We start from the raw sequence: 12,405 nt of genomic DNA, 5'->3' as shown, positions 1-12,405 counted from the left end.
CAAGTTGGCAATTTAGTAAAATAATGTCTGTCTTCAGGTATCCATATGAGAATTCAAACCGTGAGAGATTTGGAAGGACCCTGGGTGGACAAGGATGAAGCACTAACCACCGAGAGGGATTACATGTTTGTGGGGAGAGGCTCGGACCTTTGAAGGGACCCCTCTTTCCAGTTCTCCCTGCTCTTTTGGGAGGTGGTGCTGTGGAAACCACCTGCTGCTTCTCAACCACAGGCACATTCCTCTGCTGAGGAGTAAGCTCCCCCCCCTTCAAAGATTCAAAACAAGGGCAACCACGAGCTCCGCAGATGAGCAGGTGACCCTGCCTAGCCAAAGGCAATGACACTTCTAGAATTAAGGCCAAAGACGCCTGTCCTGGTGAACGGCTGAACTGATGAAGCACAAACTCAATGCCACAGAATGCAACCACAGAAAGAAGCTAATCTGGAGATACAGACAGAAGAAAAAACCCTGCTAAACATGGTGGCATCTGTATGTGGCCATTTCTAAGAGCATAGGCCTCCTGTTAATGGTGACTTAAGCAAATGTGTAAGGTTTTCTGCACCAGGTACCCAAAAAAATTAGCTTTGTTTCTTTGTGAAAGAAGGCTTTATAAGTGCCGGGCGGCAGTGGCCCACGCCTTTAATCCCAGCACTTGGGAGGCAGAGGCAGGCGGATTTCTGAGTTCGAGGCCATCCTGGTCTACAGAGTGAGTTCCAGGACAGCTAGGGCCACACAGAGAAACCCTGTCTTGAGAAGAAAAAAAAGAAGAAGAAGAAGAAGAAGAAGAAGAAGAAGAAGAAGAAGAAGAAGAAGAAGAAGAAGAAGAAGAAGAAGAAGAAGAAGAAGAAGGCTTTATAAAAGAAGCAAGAGACAAAGTGGGAACATTGCCAGAGGTCACTCTACTGTGCCCCGACACAATGTCTGACATTAGTTAAGTACCGGCCACATGCAAGATAGGGCCCATTGTCATCTGCCTCTTTCTGACCACCCTGATATATCACCTTTAAATTAAAAAAAAATAATTTTTAATTAAAGCCACTTGAAATACAGTAAGTAGAAGAAAGAAGTTAGGGGAAATGAATGAACAAGTGCTTTAAAGATATGTAAAAAGTCTTGCCAGGACAATTTCTCGGGATCTTTGAACATGATCAACACGAGATCTCTGGGATTTGTCAGCCTAGTGTGATAAAAACCAGAGCCTGTGAATAGGCTTGTATAGTAAGCAGAAGGGAAATTCAAGCTAAATACAGAGATATACAAATATTGAGGCTTTTAATCTTAAAAAATAATTAGGTCAAAAGCAGAAGGTAGAAAGCCTAGCTTATGTCAGACATCAACTTAGACCTTGAGAATTACATAGAAAGAGACATACTACAATATGTAGCCACAGAGATATTAATCTCTATAGTAGGGAGGATTCAAGTTTACACAAAATATATAAATTACTTAGGCCTTGATCTCATGAAGGTTGGGACAGGAGACAGTAGAAGCACTGTCTCAACATGTAATATTTGTTTAGATTGCTTTAATTGCTTTGAATTGTTTTGATTATCAGAATGAGTATGGTTATGAGTTTGGTGGTTGTGTTAATGTTCCTCTGGGAGAGAGGTCAAGCTATATCTTCAATGATTTCTGGTTACTGGACCAAGGGCATGCTATTTTAGGAGAAAGTCTTCGTATTTGTGTTGACAGGAAAGGAGAATAGGCTCTGGATCCCTTCTAGAGTGTATGGATCAGATAAGACAGGGGAAGACCACCTGAAGATCTCAGAAATTTTGAGAAAATCAAACAAGACAGGTTGTGAGATTCATACATTACAGAATGTACAGTTTTGACAAGAGTCATCCTCAGAGATACTGAACTGACCTGCTTGGCCCTCTGCTTCCTAACACTGCCCAAAACAGCTTCGGGGATTGCTGCTGATTCCAAATCATCTCACCTCATCCAACCTTTCAGACAGACCAATTCAGTCAAGCCCTGAGCCTTCCAAGCATACAGAGACTGGATAATAGATGCTAAAGCTAACTTTCTTAAGTCTAACCAATTTTCTAATTTTCCTACCCTCCCCATCCCTTTAAAGAATTTCTTGTCACCCCTAATTAGCAGGAAAAAGCCATGAAGAGTTGTCAACCCTATCTCTTGGGTTTGGGTGTCTGGTTATGGTTATTTTTAGATAGGTTGTTATTTTAAGGGATAATTTGGGAATGGTCATAATTTTGAACATGGAGGAAATAGAAGGAATAGATTGCTAAATTTTCTTAAACATTGTGTAGCAATCATCTTGCATTGATAGAAATCTTTGTAATTGATATAAAATTAAAGTTATCTTTTACATTGGTACAGAATTTATATATTGATATAGAATTAAGGTTTTCACTGGTATGAATCTGCATATTGATATAAAATTTGAAATTAATAGTTACTCTTAGATAGGCATTATGCCTATTCAACTCATTTAAGAACAAGATAATTAAGTAACAAAAGTTAAGGACCAAATGGTAAAGTCATGGTTAGGTTAAATTCTAATTTAACTATAATAAAGTGCTTTCAATTTACTCAAGTATAAATGGCTAAGAGTAACTAAGGTTTAACAGTTCAAATTTACATAGGTAGGTAATCTTCAAAAACATCAAAATCCAAAGAATGTGACATTTAATTTCATTATTAAGGATCATTGACTAGAGGTTGCTTATCATAGAAAGGTAGGCATGGGGCAAAAATTGCCTATTTCATTTACAGACAAAATACTGTCCAAAATGGACACACTATGCATAATAGTTGACTGATAGCTCTGCTAAGACAAGGTAAAAGGGTCCTTTATAATTCTTCTTTACAAAGGTCTGTCAGATGATCCTGGGCCAGAAGGCTGAAGACTAATGCTCCAATTTTTAAGGAATGGGGGGCTGTCCAGTTAGCTGTCTCTACAATTATTTAAGTTTGAGATGTTGTGTTTGGTGCTTCCTATATATTCAAATAATGTTTCAGTCATTCTCAGATTTCTGGTGGGATTGAAGACTAATTATAGTCCCATAAGCAAACTTAAACTGTTTAACATTAAAGACAAGATATAGAGTAGAAAGCATGGTTTTCAGATGGTGTTACATGCTAAAATCTAAACATAATTCGGGGATATAATTGTAACTCTTTAAGTTAGGAATGACGGCAGAGTTCTTTATCTAACTGACAAATATGGTGGACTGGATGTTAATTCTATATCATGCTTTGTAATATACATAATCACTGTGGTTATGCTCAATTTAAGTCTGAGAGATTTTTTTTTTAATTGGACAGAAAAGGTGAGATGTAGAGGGTAGTTCTGATGTTTTGATTTAATCAGGAATCTGTGTTTATTGATGCTGAAGGTCTTTGCCCTCAATTGGTTTTTGATCTATCAATAAAGTTGTCAGTAGCCAATGGCTGAGCATGGGTTGGACACAGAGTTTTGTGGGTAGGACAAGGCAGAGAGAATGGGGAGGACTGGGAAAGAGGAGAAGGTGATGCAGTAGCAGAGGAGAGAAAGCCAACCAGCCAAGTGAGTTTTCAGTGTAAATGGCCTCTGGCCACTTCCCAAGTGGGCCTAGGGTATCAGGGGAAGGTTTAAGAGAGCCTAGTCATTGAGTTAGCCAAGGCATTTTAAGAATAACTGGAGTGTGTGTGTGTGTGTGTGTGTGTGTGTTTTCTACTCATGGATCCAAAATAGCTCCTGGACAGGTGTGTATGTGAGTGACCATCCAGGAACACAAATCAGTGTAGCAAAAACTACACACAACACTCCCGCAACACGCAGCCTGTTTTCCAGGTTATCCAGCACTAGCAGGCCTATACTAGGCCTTGTTCACAGCTTCTTGTGGGTTTTCCTGACTTTACTTCCTCTGGGGTTGTGTCTGCTTCATTCATCCCTCTGTCCCTGAGGCCAGATCAGTTACTGACTGGAAGTGTGCATCTGGTGACTGACTGACTGAATGGAAGGGGCAGTGTGCCCTGATTAATTTCTTGTCAACTAGACACAAGCTGGGATCATTTGGGGAAAAAAGAAATCTCAATTGAGAAGATGCTTCCACCAGATTGGCTTATGGAACATTCTCTTGAATTATGATTGACGTAGGGCAGCCCAGCTCACCTGGGTTGTATAAGAAAGCAAGCTGAACAAGCAGAGATGGCAAACTAGCAAGCAGTGTTCCTCCATGGCCTCTGCTTCAGTTCCTTACTCCAGGCTCCTGCCTTGACTTCCCTCAGTGATGGGCTACAAGCTATAAGATGAAATTAATCCTTTCCTCCCAAGTCCCTTTTGGTCAAGGTGTTTATCACAGCAATAGAAACCCTAAGACAGAGAGACTGGATGATAGACTGGGTAAGTACACAGAGCGCCCACAGGTTCCGGGAAGCAGCCCCTTAGACAGGGCCTACAGAGCCATGCCTCCCTTTCCTTCCATTCTACACACAGGCCCACTAACCACTTCCCTGAGCTAACTCATTAACAGTCTCCTCAGTCCACTAGCTCCATCACTCCAACACCCAGGGGCATCCATGAGGATCAGCTGCAAGGAGCCTTTTGAGTTACAGAGATGTCTCTCTTCTCCTTTACACTACCTCCTGTTGGCATTCTGTCTGGACTCCACTCTCACAGTTCCTGGCAGCAGCCAGGTATGCTCCTCCCCACAGTTACCTGGTAACATCCAGGTTGGCTTGGCCCCTCCTCTCTCTCTTAACCTTTTACTCCTGCCTCTCTTGCCTCTTGCCCCTTTGCTCCCCATTCCCCCCCCTCCCCTCCATGTGGTCATGCCCGGCCTCCACTTATCCACTCTCTCCTTCTCTCTGCCTTTCTCTGCCTCTGCTACCCTCTTAACTCCCCTCCTCATGCCCTAAATAAACTCTATTCTATACTATACTGGTGTGTGTCTGGTCCCTCAGGGGAATGGATACCTCTGCATGGGCCTGCCAGGGCACCCCCTCCCCCTGCACCCTGCCAGAACATATTCTTATAGCTGTTTATCTTTTTATAATCACAACATCTCCTGTTTACAGATAATGTCTATTACAAAGCCAAGTAGAAAATATAAACATAATAACCAGTAAACACAATTTAACCTCTAAGTTAAACCTGGGATTCAAGCTAGAAATGGGAGACTATTAGTATGATTTATATGACCCTCAAGTTTATATGCTTTGGGGGTCACTTTCAAGGCTAGCCGATTCCATTCAGACAGCAGGTGTCTAGCTTAGGTGAAAGATTTAGAAACTCTGGTAATCAAGGACCGTGTTCCCACAGGTGACCCTGCTGCCATCAAGACCTCACATTCCCACCTGTGGTCAGCTGGGGATAAGCAGTTACCTTCCTAAGAGGGCATGGGTTCCTGGGGTCTTTGCTGCCCCCTGCTGCCCTGCCGAAGCTCCTCACTTTAGGTACCCTCCAGTTTCCTGTCACACTCAGAGTTGGTAAGCCTTGTGAACATCCTTCACAACCACTGTAGTCACAAAGGTTTCTAAGAAACCTCTGTGAACCACCCTGCCCCAGTAACAGCCTAGGAGGGTGCCAAGAACCACCCAGTTTCCTGTCGGAACTCCCATTGCATGTGTGGTACAATCCTGCTACAGCTCAGATGAGGGTCGGGCTCAGTGTCTCCCTACACTGAGGTCTCATTCAACAACTGTCCCTGCATACACCTGAACACACGTCTTCAGCTGACCCATGTGGAAGGAACCATAGTCCTAGGCCTTCATCGGTGCTTCAATATAGTATATAACTCTGGTTCCCCAACATAGATGAGTTTTGTAGACCACCATGTACCAACCAACCATGGGACAGCTCTAGGCCCATCACCCAGAGACTCCACAACCTTCTGTTTACCTGTAGCTTTCTTCACACTCAGATTCCATAATATGATGCTCACACCCTAGGACAGGGACCTCTGGAATCACTGTCCTAGATCCTAGACCCTCACAGAAGAGGACTTCTTATTAGTGACTAATGGATGGGTGGAGACAGAGATGGAAGGAAAGGGATGGACCCCTGAAGTATGACTGCTAGTTTGTGGATATCATGAGAAAACAGTCCTATTAAAATAACTGAATTAAATGGTAGGGTATAAACAAACACATGACTGCACCCTGGCAACCCCAGTACTCAGGGGGAGAAGGCATGAAGATCATTCTCAGCTATATACCAAGTTCAAGGCCAGCATAAAATACATAAAGCCTGGCCTCAAAAAAAAAAAAAAAAAAAAAAAAAAAAAAAAAAAAAAAAAAAAGCATTGGGGACTGGTGAGATGGCTCAGTGGTTAAGAGCACTGACTGCTCTTCCAGAGGTCCTGAGTTCAATTCCCAGTATACCAGTTGGTGGCTCACAACCATCTGTAATGGAATCTGATGCCCTCTTCTGGTGTGTCTGAAGATAGTTACAGTGTACTCACATACATAAAATAAATAAATAAACATTAAAAAAAAAAAGCAGTAAAGGGGGCTAGAGAGATGGCTCAGCATCTGAGAGCACTGGTTTCTCTTCCAGAGGACCCGGGTTCAGTTCTCAGCACCCTCATGACATGCACATAAAATAAATAAATCTTTAAAGGGGGGGCACAGGGCATAACATTACATAATGAATCAACTCAGGAAGTTATGTGATTTTTTTTTCTTTTTCTTAAGTATTATAGTACTGATGGTGATAGAACTTTTTAATCCCTTGAGCATTTTCCAAAACAACTATTAGTGTGTTTTATGAAGCTCATTTTTAGCCACCAACACAAACTTTAACTAAGTGAATAACACTCCTCTACCCAGACTTTTATAGACTTTGAAAAGACCAAAATGTGACCAGCCCAGCTCTTAGAGTGATCTCAAGATCAAAACAAAGAAAGCATGGGGCAGCTGACCCTGGACAGTGTGGTCATCCCTCTGGAGTGCTTGGTAGCCACACTACTGTCTTCTCCCTAATCCCCACTCCATATATACACAGCTACTGTTGCCTGAGGAACATCATTACACCTCCCAGATCCCAGATATCCAACTGTTATGTGAAGTAACATACACACACATGCACACACACACACAAGTTTGTAACATATGTGTAGCATGTATGTTATGAATGTTATATGTGTTATATATGTTATGTGTTATATCTATTATGTGCTATATATGTTATATGTATGTTATATTATGTTATAGGTATATATACATGTATGTACATATATTGCATATATAACAATATATATACATATATGTAATTTTTTCTACAAGAAAAAATATTTTCATTTTTTTCTCAGTCCTGTGAAATCTTTCAAAGGAAAATAAAGATTTTAATTTTTTTCTCAGTCCTGTGAATCTGCAACTGGCTGGCCAGTGGTATCCTTGCGTCTGCTGCCCTTTGCTGGGTCCCCGTCACCTTGGCTAGGCATGTGGGTGGGCAGTAGAACTCAGAGCCAGCTAAATGGTGAAGACAGAAGCGAAAACTGGGTTCCAAGAGGGACACAAAGCATGGGACCCAGTGACCAGCAGCTCTAAGGGCAGTCTGGGGACTCCAACGTTGTAATCATAGTCACCTCACACACACTTATCTGCCCGGCACCTCCCAGCAGTTGCCTGGTGTGTGAGCAAGACGTGCACACTCAGGTGTTAAAGGGGACTTTGGGCTGGAGAGGCCACTGGCATGCTGCTGAACTAGCTAGGCTCACTGGGAAGTTTCTGTCCAGGGAACAGGATGGAGACAAGTCTCTGAAGTCAGTAAGTTTCCTCAAGGCAGCTCAAGGAAGCATCAACTATCAAGTACCTCAAAGTTACAGCCTCAGTTAGAGCCTCAGGCTCTGCTGGAGTCGAAGAAAGACAGATAGACAGGCACCTGCACCTCCACATGCATGTGCTTTTGTATTTCTAGCATCTTACAGGCTCTAGAAACAGGTCAGGATGTGCAGGTGAGGACCAAGCAGAAGCCAGCCTAGGCTCTGCACTGCCTTCGTCCTCAGAGGCCTCCCAGGACCCTAAAGCCAATCAATCTCAATCACTTTAAAGAGCCTGCATCCTCCAGACCAACCTCCTAGCTGAAAGGGTTGCCGCTCCCCACTCAGGGCCTCTCTCTTCCCTCCTCTTCTCTGGTATCTCTCCCTCAATATGCCCCAGAACCCCACTCACACCAGTACCCAAGGACCTGACTCAACATTTCCCCAGCCTCAGTTTTCTGTCAACTTTTCAGTAGACCTGGGTAGATCCTGTCTGCTGGACCTGGGATCTGAGGTCCTGAAAGAATGGGGAGATTACAGTCTAGTTCTGTAGACAATCTTATTTCCATTTCAATGTACATTTATACACAAATGTAACAAAGAGGGCAATGATCTACGGAAGGTTGTTGAGTTCAGAAAAATATGATCAGAAAAACACATAAATAAATGCCAGTAAGCACACACTAAATATTAACCGAGTAGCCCTTTCCCAGAACCTGTTCAGGAGAGACCGATTTAAACACAATTGTCTGGCACACATCATAGATTATATCCGGGAAGGCACAAAGGCAAAGCAGGAGGCCATATCCAGAATTGGGGTACAGGAGCCAGTTTGGGTTCTATAGCCAGTTTGGGGTCTATGGCGTTCTGACAAAGAATAAACAGGCCTTATAAATTGAATGTCAATGCCGGGCACAGGAGGCATGACATCACCTCCAAGAACAATCCAGGGAACAAAATGCACCTGAGTAAAAGACCCTCTGCGCTTTTTTTTTTCTGGAACCTCTTTCACAGATCCCCAAGGCATTGCTCCCCCATGGGTCATTTTTTTGACAGTGTGTTTTTGACAAGTTACCAACTCTGTAAAACTGGAGTTAAGCCCAAGCTGCTGGAGGCTGACATCAATATTTCTCTTTTTTTCCTTTGCTATGAGCCTGAATTGAATTTCATTTCATTAACTAACCTACTTTCCCCCCACTGGAGTTTGTTTGTTTCATTTGTTTTGGGACAGGGTCTTACTCTGCAGCTCAGATGGCTGAAGACTCCTAGTAATTTTGTCCAGCTTTCCCTAGCTCTCCCACTGCAGATGGGAAACAGTACATCTGGGTTAACTTACTTTGTTTCTATTTATCTAGTTAGTTATTTTGGCTTTGTGATTTGTTTTGTTTCTCATGTAGCTCGGGCTGACCTCAAACGCACTGCAAAGCCAAGGACTGTTTTAAATTTTTGGTCCTCCTGCTAAGGTTGTAGGTGTGCACATACAACCCCACTTTTTTATGCAGGATCAGAGCTAGGGGCAGAGCTGTGGGCATGCTAAGCTAGCTACTGAACAACTGAGCTGCAGCTCCTGCCCCAAACTTGCTTCTTCAATTATCACTGTGCTCAGTGAAAGTCACTCTTTGGGTGTAAGTATGTGAGTGTTGATAAAGCTGTGGGTGCACGCCTGCCAGCACAACGGAGCCACTGAACCGCCCTTCCAGGAAGCCCCCTCCTCAGCCCCCTCCTCAGCCCCCTCCTCCTTAGCCCAGTTCCTGGCAACTGTTGATGTTTCCTGTTTTCTATCATTTTGACTTTTCCAGTATGTCACATACATAGAATTCCATGGTGCCTAGCCTTCCATATTTGCCTGACTTTCTTCATTACACAGCAGGGCTTAGGGGACTCACCCTTGTTGCTATGCATACCTGTGCCTCAGGATTCTCTCCCCTCATCTCTGAGAGGAAACCTGCTCATTGGGGGCAAGGCCATAGAAAGTAACAGCAGACATATTGCCTTCTACTCCCCAGTAACTTAATCACCAGCTTCTAGAACTCACTTCTAACTAAAGACAGCAAGATGAAGCAGGAGTCTAAGGCCATCTTCCTGGCAGGGTCTGTAATCAGAACCACTGAGATCCTATAGGTCTCTCCCCACTCAGCCTCCTACGGAGCAACTCATCCATAAAGTGGCTGTCAGTACCCCAGCTCTCTCTCAGAGGATCTAGGAACTTGAGAATGGCCTGGGATTTGGCATAGCACTTATTAACTCTAAGATCCCTAGATATGGATGGAGGCAGAATGGTCCAGCTGAGATTTGCAGCTGAGATCAATGTGAACACCCTGACTTGGCGAGATGACAACATCAAGGATCCACATGACAGAGTAACCAGGGCCAGAGCCTTGGAGAGAGCTATAACTGGGGACAGTTAGGGAGAAGCCAGCAAATGGTTAGAAATGTTGTCAAGACAGGCTGGGTCAAGGCCAGACCCTGTACTGGAAGCCCATGATGACTGAGCAAAGCTCTCAAGGCTGCTCTGTCTATGGAGAGCTCACAGCCTAGGGGCAGTGACAGAGCAGGGTCTGGGTGGTAGGGAGGATAGAGTAGGCAGGGAAAAAGAAAGACAGAGGGGTCGGTGCACTCTCATGAGGGCTGTGAAAGAAAATGAAAGGGGCTGGGCAGTGGTGGTACACTCCTTTAATCCCAGCACTTGGGAGGCAGAGGCAGGTGGATTTCTGAGTTCAAGGCCAACCTGGTCTACAGAATGAGTTCCAGGACAGCCAGGGCTACACAGAGAAACCCTGTCTCGAAAAACCAAAAAGAAAGAAAGAAAGAAAGAAGGAAAGAAAGAAAGAAAGAAAGAAAGAAAGAAAGAAAGAAAGAAAGAAAGAAAGAAAGAAGGAAGGAAAGAAAGAAAAAAAGGAAAGAAAGTGAAAGGGAATACTACGGTTACAGAAATCATAATCTGAAAAATAGCAAGTAAAGACAGACACAAAATCCTTGGATGCAGCAGGTGGTGTTTAAGAGACTTTAACTACCTACTGATGTTGTTTTTCTAAATGGCCCTGCTGTCAAACTACCTTCTAAATATCTGTGTTCACATCCATAGTCTGGTGCTGCTCCCACCCAGCCTTGGTCAGGGAAGGTTCTTGTGGCAGTGGGCGGTGGCTACTGCAGAGATGCATTTCTGCTGAAAGTGTGAAAAAACAGCTGTGAGCATTCAGCCATAGATGAGAGCATCTCTATCAGTGCCTGTCCTGGAAGCTCAAGGGACTGAAGAGGGGACAGAAGGGACGTGTAAGAGTCAAAGGACAGGGAGGAGAGCCATGAACTGCTGTCCTCTGGCCATGATGCAGCTTCTGCTCACATGACTTTGCAGCAGCCATGGAACCCTGCACAAGATAAAGTCCATCAAATTCCAGCATGGAGAATGGGGTTGGGTTGGGGAGGGCCTCCCTGGGCTGAGGCATATTGGCATATTGGCAGTTCATGATTGCTAGGGAGAGAGAGTCACTTTTCTTTAGAAGCCTGGCCACTGATAGATTTCCCATGCCCCAGTGGACGATCCAGTACCCATGTGCTTATGGGTAGTGTTAATCAGATTCAGTGGGTTAAACAAACAAACGAACAAATAAATTTAAAAGGAGGGCATGAACTTGGGAGGGAGATGAGATGGGGGTCCCGGTGGGAGTTTGGAAGGTGGACATGATTAGGATGTACCCCAGGTAATTAATGCTGCAACTCTAGGCAAATTCAGTGAGTACCACCCCCACCCTCCCCACTACCACCCTATTCTCACCCCACTTCCAATCAGCAGATGAAGAAGCTGGAGAGAAAAGATGGTGCCTGACACAGATCCTTAGCTAAGAGCCACCATGCCTCAGAAGTCTCTCCTCTGCAGCAGCAGAGCTTGTGTGACAGGCAGGAACAGGTGACACCATCAAGGGTCGTTTCTAGATTGTTCCTCACCAGATGAGTAAGCATGCTTGGAGTAGGTATATCCCATTCCTGGGGGTTTCTAAGGGCTAGTAAACTCCTGCTCATAAAACCATGGAGAGGGCAGCAAGGTGGCTGGGTGGGTAAAGGTGCTTGTGGCTATACCAGACAACCAAGGTTTGATCCCAGGACCCACATGTTGGAAGGGGAGAATTAACTCCTGCAGGTTTTCCCCTGGCCTCCATACATGCACTGTGAAACATGTCTCAGTATTCTTCTCCATGAATGTAACTTTAAAAAAAAAAAGTTTTTAAGTACTTAAAATAATGCCCAGTGTGCATGAAACACAATATTACCCATCAAAATTATCAATCACATTGGTAGGATGGGGGAATAATCCACTAGATGGAACAGAAATGTCCCCCTTGAGAAATACAGGGTTGGGCTGTATTGTGAGATGGCTCAGTGGGTAAGAGCAATGACTGCTCTTCCAAAGGACCTGAGTTCGGATCCCAGCAACCACATGGTGGCTCACAACCATCTGTAATGGGATCTGATGCCCTCTTCTAATGTGTTTGAAGGCAGCCACAGTGAATTACCCCAGAGCAAGCGGGGCCAGGGCAAGCGGGGCCGGAATGAGCGAGTATTCCTGAGTTCAATTCCCAGTAGCCACACACATGATGGCTCACAGCCATCTGTATAGCTACGGTGTACTCATACACATAAAATAAATAAATCTTTAAAAAAGAAAAGAAAAAGAAAAGTACAGGGTCCTGAATGTCCT

General features: G+C 44.0%; 1 protein-coding gene across 5 annotated transcripts in view; it reads right to left on the bottom strand.

Annotated features, from left to right (window-relative positions):
* The window catches only part of Arhgef3 (Rho guanine nucleotide exchange factor 3), a 301,945-nt gene that overhangs the window by 213,764 nt on the left and 75,776 nt on the right, over window positions 1–12,405 (bottom strand). Inside the window, exon 1 of one of the 5 annotated variants that reach the window (XM_031362588.1) lies at window positions 5,333–5,443. The exons of 3 other annotated variants lie outside the window; for them this stretch is intronic. The gene's annotated coding sequence lies outside the window, so the exon portion shown is untranslated. Of the gene's footprint in view, window positions 1–5,304; window positions 5,444–12,405 lie in introns of those variants that run through there. One more of the 5 variants, XM_031362589.1, reaches the window with a different exon arrangement.

Source organism: Mastomys coucha, unplaced genomic scaffold (assembly GCF_008632895.1).
Source record: "Mastomys coucha isolate ucsf_1 unplaced genomic scaffold, UCSF_Mcou_1 pScaffold9, whole genome shotgun sequence".
Taxonomy (NCBI): Eukaryota; Metazoa; Chordata; class Mammalia; order Rodentia; family Muridae; genus Mastomys; species Mastomys coucha.
This window is presented reverse-complemented; position numbering and strand designations above follow the sequence as displayed.